We start from the raw sequence: 9,652 nt of genomic DNA on the forward strand, positions 1-9,652 counted from the left end.
CAAGCTGTTTTGAAGAACCTTCGCTGTCTTTTTGCCTTTTAAGCCACGTTTCCATTCAAGTTGGCACATTTCAAAACATAAAGAAAAGAGAGGTGGCTGAAGACTTTTACACAGTACTTTATGATTTGCACTCATTTTACATAAGCACATAAATTCCATTTTATAATAAAACCATGTTTCCATCACTCTTCTTCAGTCGTTTAATGCTTTGATGTGCTGATGTGAACCAAGAGAAATTGAGGACAGAGCTTTTTATAACTTTGCAGTTTATGAATCCGCAGAGCATTCTCTTGACATGTATCACAGAGTGATGACACTTCAATTATCACCTTTTGAGTACTCTCTGTTTCTTGCAGTTGCGTCAGGGAAACAGTTCAATGCACAACAACAGTCATCTTAATTCAATGCATTCAGTTTTTACAGCTACTCCACATTTTAGGGCAAAATGGATCCGAAAGTAATTTACTGGCACCAAATTTGTTCACACACATCTAAGATCCAAATCACACCATAGTCCACGCTCTCTGGCTTGCTAATCCATTGCAGATGAGACAATGCTGGTGCAGTAGGGTATGGGAAAATGGGGAAAAATGACTCACCTCAGAATAAGAGAATCATCTGATCTGTGCTGCTGTCATGGATTTTTTGGGTGGGGTCGGGGGTGGGGGCTTCTCTAAGATTTTCTGCTTTTTGTGGATTTAGCCAACTGTCGACAACTGTCTACAAAATAGCAGCAAATTTTGTATGTGCTACCATACAGTCATTAATGCTTTCCAACACCTACCCATAACGCCAACCTGCTTCTTGGCAAATGATGCTATTGAGGTATGCTGGTCTACTGGTATTGGTTGTTAACTATGATACTGATTCACAAAGTAGCTGTTTTGATTTATGTCATTGCACATTTTATACCATATGCAGCTCTTTATTTTCACTCTTGCAAGACCATATCTTTTATCTTGTGTTCATTCATCTCCTACTGCGTATCCAGGTTTGGGTTATGTCACAATGTGTTTGAGATGCATTTAAATTTGTAGTAAATTAAGTAGTTTTTCTTAATAATGAACTGCTTGAACACACAAGATAAATACCTTGTATGCCAGATTATGGGATTTTAGGGTCTCTGTATATTTTCATTTAAACCATCTCGCCTTGCAGCTTTCTCTGACACTAGGCCAAAAAAAAAGAAAGAAAAAGAAAGAAAATCTTAAACAACAAAATAAGACATGAGTCATGATGTCTCCGAGTGTACTTCACACTGGAGCCCTGCTCAGTTACCTGGCTCCACTCTGACTGAGCCATGCTGCCTTTACTTTAGAACCGCAACCCTTCGTATACACACACCACACTCCCAAATAAGGGTGGGGAGCAGCCAATTCATCTCCTTGGGTAATAAAAGTTAAATGCAGTCCTCGAGTCGTGACATGCCCCCAGGGGGACTTGGTGTATTGGGCGTCCGTTGTTGTCTCTGTCATCTCAGGGCTGTATCGGGGGAGGCTAAACTACTTCATGATAACAGGGTATTTATATTGTGGTGACTGCTCTCTAATTTAAAACAGATGAGAAGAGCTGCAGCACGGCCAAACGCTTTCTGTCAGCTGAAGAGTCTCGTTCTTGCTCGTTTTCCCTGTATCTCTTGGACAAAGGGATGGCAATATGCAATAAAAATGATCATTCAGTATTATATAGTCACGCTGAAAATCACAGCGAGTAGAATCACAGAGTAGAATCTGATTCAGAATTGGGGAAGGAAGAGAGTGAGCCACAGCAAGATATGCTTTTCAACTTAAAATTGATGCTAGTATCTAACAAAAACTATTTGCGTGCTAAGGCTAAATCTCTAAATGCTCATTGAATTCTCCAAAGCAAACACACTGAGACACCAGAGAAGATTTAAAATGTTATAAACGCTTTTAAATCTGTATAGCTCCTCTTCTAGGTAGTATAATCAATTAGAGTTCAGGCATCTATAACAAAGAGGATTTATGAGGTTGAGGGTAGTTGGGGGTTAGCATTGAGATATATTAATGGACCCAATAGTGTTTTTTTTCTAGTCTTACTGAGCACACACAGTGCTTTAGACCACAAGCCACTTTTAACCATTCAATAAAAAGTTTCTATAACACACACAGTCAGTCCAGTACAGTCCAAAGTGTGCTTTATTGGTGTGAAAGTTTCTTAAAAGAATATTGCATAAAAATATAATTTATTATAGACTATTAAGTCACACAATACAGCACAGACCAATGATGCACCATTTTTGTATACTTAAGTGCTTTCTATCTAACAGAGAAACTCAGGGTTAGTATCCTCCCCAAGGATATTTGGCCTGCAGACTTGAGCAGCCAGGGATCCAACCACCAACTTTCCAATTAGTAGCTGACATGCTCTACCTTCTTAGCTACAACAACCCTAACACCCAACCACTACCACCAACGATACATCGCAGCTTTGTAGTTCAAGCACACTTGAACTGTCCGACAGAACAAACCAGGATTCAAACCTGCTGAATTTGTACGTTTGCTCACTTAGAAAGAAATGAGCAGCCCCTCATTTTTGTCACCCGAGAGTCGCCGTCTGGTGGACATTAAATAGAGAACAGGCTTAATTCCATTCAGCTTTGGCGCCACGTTTCAGGCCCAGATGCCAAGACCCAAGTGGAACCGATAAGCAGGATCCAAGGAACTGGACTACGGTGAACTGGTTCTCTACAAGAACGTATCTATGTCCATCTTTTATACTGAACCACCATGCCAAGGCTAGCTACACTGGTATTGTTAGGCTAATATAAACACACCAGCAATGTCTGTTAGAAATTTTTAGGGAGAACACATTGTTTTCAATTTACAAAAATAAATAAATAAAAATGGATGCTAACAGTTAGCCTGAAAGTAACAAAGTATAATACCCACCACAACACAGGTTTAGTAATAAATAGAACCTGCTGTTAAGAAATCATATTCCCGAGGTTAATTGTCTTCACAGATGCACCTATTCTTAAGACTAGCTCCACTGTTTTATGTGTGCCAGGGACTGCAGTGTACAGTGGGAGTTTTAGAAAAGCTTGTCTTAATGGTGTGCGATAAATGATCTCATAAAAGCTTTTATTTATTTATTTAGAATTAAACTCTATTAAAACAAGAACATCTATGTTGACACGAAAAAAGCGTCAGCTAACATAGAGCAAACAATGTTCTTGGAAAGCAGATAGTGATACAGAAAAATATTTATTTTCTCCCCATTAAACTTGCATAATTCTTCATTACATTACTTTGTAAATCTGCATTACAACGTTATAAAAATTCCAATAACAAAAAGACACAGAAGAGAGCCTTGTGATGCTGTCACTTCACCTGATCTCAGCCTAACTACCATCACAAAGACTTCATTGTGATGGAAAGCCAATGAGGATCATTTTGAGTTTTGCTTACTATGAAATCACACTGGACGTCAGCATCTTTTTCTAAGAATATTCAAATCATACTTTACATGATCACTTATCAAATGTACTTGGGGGTTGTTGGGTTTATTCCCCCTGTTTTGTTGTCTGTTGATTACAATGGCATAATCGGTCTCCACTCTCTGATGTCATCTAAACTCCTGGTTGTCCCTTTCTAAAAAAGTTTTGTTTATCACGGTCGGACTGCTGGCTCAGTGTCAAGCTCTTATAATCCTGTTTATTGACTTGGCAAACAACCAGGAATACTTCCAGAGAAGCAGTATCAGTTTGCACAGTGGCATACTGACTCAGTAACATAATGCGCTTTGCAATCAGTTACTAACTGTGTACGAAGAGCGTACTGAATGGTAACAATAGCTAACATTCAGTCAACCTTTGAATCATAGGTGTGATAAAGTCGCTTTTGTAAAAGACCAAACCAGTTATGTATGTGTGTTCCCATAGACATAAAGCAGGGACTTTTATGTTACTTTCAAGCTCTGCATGGAGATATTTGTAGCAATAAGCTTTGTGGAAATGATGGAGTATGGGGTAAGAACAAAGGAACTGACTAAGTGACTTATTGCTGGGTAAACAAAAGCCACAAATTGCTTTTCTTGAATTTATGGTGTAGTGCTTTGGCCCGTACTCCAAATATACCAGGCCTATATGTGCTTAAGGTTAGTGTATTTAAAAAACATTATCTTTTCATTTTCTATAAGTTTTTGTTTTACACGTTTAGGTCTGTTTCCTTCACATTGTCAATACTATTTAGCGAAGATTGTTGTAAAATGTCATATTTTGTCATTTCAGAAAAAACGCAGTAGCTCATTGGGATGCCATTAGGATCAACTTAGTTCGAACTTAGAGACCAGAAATGTTCTCTTCTCTTTACCCTCATCCCCAGCTTGTTGGGGCAGCTGGCTGCCCTTCCCCCGGCCTGTTTCTTCCTGTTAAAATTGAGCTTTTCCTTCCCACTGTTTCCAAGTTCTTGCTCATACAGGGCTGTATGATTTTAGGGAGTCATTTCTAATATTTCAGGGTCTTTACCTTACAGTATAAACCACCTTGAGGCAATTTAACTGAATTACACTTCTCCTGTGAAGGTGTGCTTCATGCAACAAGGGACAAATGCTTCTTGCTGCATATATGCGTACATGCAATGCAAACTCGAACAGAGGAAAAGAACAATTATTGTAGCTTCTGTGTTTATAGAATAATGATTTTTACAGCTGTAATATACAAATGTGTTTGAAATAATAAATAAAACAGTAAAACGCAATAAAATATGACACAGTAGAACATAATGCAAAGTGATACAATACAATGCAATACATCCAATATATATTGCATCTGTAATAGGTGACCAAACAGTAATGACAAGCATTATCAAATCTTATGAGAAACTCCTTTTTAGGATGACAATGTGATTCAACCTCACCAACTAACAAGTGTATGCTGCATGTTTGAGCTCAATTCCTTCACATACCCAACAGAGGTGGGAATCCTCAGACACCCCATGATATGATATTGTCACAATATTTCATTCATGATACGATTTTTTAACATATTGCAGTAAGCTGCTATCAGTCTGAATGGGGTCAGATCAGGTCAGTCATGTTTGAGATATTGCATCTGAATAAAAGAGACATTAACACCCATAAAGATGTTAAACTGAAAACACTAATCTGTAAGTCTCTGAAACACAGATAGCATTTTAAAATTGTGCCTGTTCTCGCCTTTACCATCATGAATATCTTTGTGTTTAGTTTTCCTTTTTTCCCCCCTTGACTTAATTGTTATTTTTGTACTCTGTAGCTTTCCTCCATTGCCGTCTGGACCAGAAGAGATCTATTAATACTGGAATATGATGTGAAGGACAAACGAGTCGTTATATCCTCCAGTTAAAACACAGATCCTTCCTATTCCAGTGTTTTCATTTCACTTAGCCCAAGAATAATTTCCTCTGAGTGCCCCGAAACATCTAAGGTCTCTGCATTAAGTGGGGCCTAAAGGAGTCCACTGTAATCCCAAAAAGAAATTGAGTCAGACACTCATTGTTTAATGCCAAACTGAAGTGTCTGAAAGAACTAACTGGGTAACTCTCTTCAAACCAATGCATGGTGCTTATAAATAATAAGCCTAATTTTTGATGGAAGTCATTTGGTAGAGGAGTGTCACGATGCTTATTCTGTCATAAGTTAAAGAAAATTATGTATACATGTGTACATTTCGGTTATTGTCCTTACTTGAACCTCAGCTGCTCATGGACACGTTTCACTGCCAATGTAGGTCATTCAGTTTCGAGTTAAACAAGACATTGAGTCAGTTCCGAACCCCCTCCACCCAACGCCGTTACTCTGCTTTCTTTTTGCCGAAGTGCCCGAAAACTCGGTGAGCGCAAGTCAAAACCAGAGAGAGTAGAAAGAGGTTAAAAGGTCACGCATACTGTTATTAATACCCACTCGCCACCTGAACATGAGCTCGCACTCTCCAGCCGTCGCTGCCCTGCTCTGCAGCTGGAAGACTGAGAGGGAGAGAAGCATTGTTTTGTATGTTAACACAGTCGATCCCGCTGAGGTAAAAATAGTTCACAGCTCTATTCTCTCGCAGCAGAGGCAGCGAGCGGCTCAGCCAAAAACAATATTTGGACATGGCAGCAGATGTCCCCAAACAAGCCCAGTAAGAACGGGCCTGCGAGGGGAACTTTTGGCATTGCCCAGCTCTGAGAAGAGGGGAGGGGATCAGCTGGAAACAATGTGCTTTAAGAGAACACTTACAAGAGAGAGCACATGTGTGTGCTGGTATTCCAACTGGAGGCACTTAATGGGAAGATTTACCGATGATGAGGAACCTGTCTCTTTAAATTAGCAGGAGGTAGTTCACTGAGTTCACCAACTCAGAGATTTGGCTGTATGGATGTGCACTCAGTCAGAGGGGCTCTTTGATTTGGAAGCCGAGAGTAAGGGCTCTCTCTTTCTGTTTTGCAATTTCTTTGCTTTTATACAGCGTGATAGCTGCTCACCGAAACAGAAAATTATAGGAAATGAGCACTAATGTTTTGCCTTCATGACACAGATAGTGTGATCACTGTCTTTGTTTTCCTGGCAGGGGGAAAGGCATGCACTGGCTCTTGTTGCTGCTTATTTGTCTGCTGTCTTAAAAATCATATTTGCTTGTGTTTACCCACCTGATTATTACTGAACAGTGTAATATTCTCCACAGATTTTGTGGCCTGGAAAAAAAGCATAGCCAAGATAATACATATGGGAAGCATCAAACAGGACACACAACACTACTCCAGCTGTACGGATCACTATTGCAGCAGAAAACCCCAAAGAAGTGTCCTAATATTTAAAAATGTATCTTCACAGTGTCGGAGAGAGGACAGAAATCTGTCTCGCTGACCTCTCTGTTTCATTTAATACCATGTCACTGCTGATCTATATGTATTTCCTAAGATATGCAAGCCTGGAACTGCACAGTGCCAGCAAGGAGTAATGAACAGACCTTAAATCTCACAATGACTATTCCAGATTTAACAAATACTCTGGGAAGAAATAAGCACATCATAAAAATGATCTGATCTTTAGCAGGTCGTAGAAAAGCTAAATACACCCTACTCCTATATGGAGTTGCTGTGGGTCAGGAGGTAGAGCAAGTCGTGTACTGTTTGGAAGGTTTTTGGTTCAATCCCTAGTTGTCCAAGTCTGTGTGCCAAAGTGTACTTTAGCTAAACCCTGATGTGTGAATGTTTGACAGAGAGCATTTAAACATACATACAAAAGCCACACTTGTTCAGTCTTCTTCTAATTGTCCTGTCGTGATCTTTAACACTAAACATGCTAGCTGAGCCTGCAGAGTCTGAGATGTAGCTCAGGATTTTTGTCAGGTTTTCGGAGCATTGCACAATCTCACCTTACGGGTGAGAAAGCAGCTTTTATAGAGACTTTTTTAGAGGTGCTCAAACTTGCTGATGATCACTTAATCAAGTGCTTCTATCTTCCCTCTTAATTCCTATGGAAACAACTAGGGTACACATAGTTTTCCACACACTGCTTCTGCTTTTTGCCTAGTTTCTCTTAAATAAATAATGACACGGTGTAATATGGCATGCATTGTTGTTCATCTAAGGTTGTATTTACCTATTTTGAAGAGGGCCAGATTATTTTTATTACATAAAAGCAAAAACAAGCAGAGCAATACCTTCTCCAGAAATTCCAGAATAAGTGTTCATATAATGTCTGTTGCGCACAGATTAGCTGCTGATCTTGGTTAGTTTCCATTACAAATAACACTGTAACCTTGAAGAACATAAACTGTGGTTAGAAAGAGAAACATTCGTATCTGATCTGATTATTACACGTTTATTCCTTGGAAAGCTCTCCTGGTCTTTTTGTGAAAAATGAAAAGCTGTAACATATGTTAGCATTTATGTAAACATCTACACCCAAAAGCCATGCTTTGTGTACACGAAACCAACTCACTAGTAATTTATTCATTTAATTCAATGCAAACATAAACTTTCTTGTTTGCACCTTAAGTTGGCTTCAAGTTGAGCAGGCAGATCCTTTTTTTTTCTTCTCTGCAACACTTGTCACATCTGTTCTCTTGACATTTCAACACCCCCAAAGAGCAGCAGTGCTGATTTTCCATTTCAGTCAGCAGCATCGGTGAGAGAGAAACCTACACTGTCTCCAGAGACTCTTATCAGACAATGGCCTTTGCATCAGTTTTTTTTTTTACTCCCCTTCCTGAACCATTATATGACCTGAACCTGGCACTCTGACATGAACAGACAAGCTAAGAGACACAAGTGTAACATTATCCCGATAAACTCTCACAAGACACTGGACTTTTCTTTTTTTTAGTTCTTAAATGCATACTAAAAATTATATAATGCCTTTATGACTTTACAGAGTGCACGTGGAAAATACCTATGAGGCTACACATGAAGAGGCTCTGGCTAACATTACACAAGAAAGTACAATGAGCTCAAGATCAAGTAAAACAAGCATAGCATTACATCATATCACTATGGCAACATTTAATTATGTATCATTAAAGGCACAACAGGTCCAAGCACCCTGTAGTAGCTTTGATAGGTGTCGGCTATGATCTAATGCCCTCAGAAGACAGGGTGAGAGCAGAGGGAAGGAAAGGAGTTGATAGAGTCGCCATGCTGGTTTATTGTTCACGCTTGTTTACACGGAGGGCTCTGCCTGAAGCTTTCTATCATGTTGTGCATGCGGCCTGCCACTGTGAGGGCCTTTCTCTATCTGACGGAAAGGACGGCGTGCGGCTGCACTGAGGGGAGGTGAGGAAGGAAACAGTGACAGAACAGTTGTGTGTTGGACTTCCTCAGATAAAGTCGAGACAATACTGTGACATATAAAGAGAAATGAAGGCTGTGAGATGTTATATGGAAACCTTAAAAATAGGGAAACGATGCACCATCGTGATGTGCTGTGCTGATAGCAAGAGTGACTATTATTTTGAAAATTGCCATATAAATCTCCACCAGATCCCTGCCTGTCTGTAAGACGCCTCCTAAAATACAAGCAGAAGTTCAGCATGCACTTTTCAGGCTCCTTAAAGTTCTTATCTAGATCACATCTTATCATATCATCATGTTACCTAGCAACCAGGCTAAAACAGCCCATTTTTAGCATTTATGCACCTATAACCCCTTATGAAAGCGTCATATTGTTTTAATTTCCTGACAGTTACATCTGGTTTATATCACCAAAAGTTTGATATGATGTCATCATATTGCCTGGCAAACTAGCAAAGAGCTAAAATGACCCGTTTTTGAGGCTTTATCCACTTTGAATGTCTGAAAAAAGCAATGGACCTCTTTTAATTTCACAGCAGTAGATACTGAAGCATGTACTTCTAAAAATACAATTGTCAAAAAGCAGGGACAAAATTCAAATTAAAAAGTTGAAGATTTGGCAGATTTTTACACTGGACTCCCTTCTTGGTGCAAACCTCCCAGGAAATTGTCACCTCCTGGCTACAAGATGTTTTGAATGTTATGAAAGTGTGTTAACCACTACACTTAGGAGCCACACCCGATCTATATGCTTATATCTTTTAATTTTCTTAAGTCATGCCTTTGCACACTACAGAGAGTGAGAGTCAGGTTCTATTTATATCGTGGAACGATGGCAGAATTGACAGAAAGGTTGACTTTGGGATTTAAACCCCAAT

This window comes from Diplotaxodon limnothrissa, linkage group LG15 (assembly GCF_057381915.1).
Source record: "Diplotaxodon limnothrissa isolate DT_005_m linkage group LG15, D_limnothrissa_male_GT1.1, whole genome shotgun sequence".
Taxonomy (NCBI): domain Eukaryota; kingdom Metazoa; phylum Chordata; class Actinopteri; order Cichliformes; family Cichlidae; genus Diplotaxodon; species Diplotaxodon limnothrissa.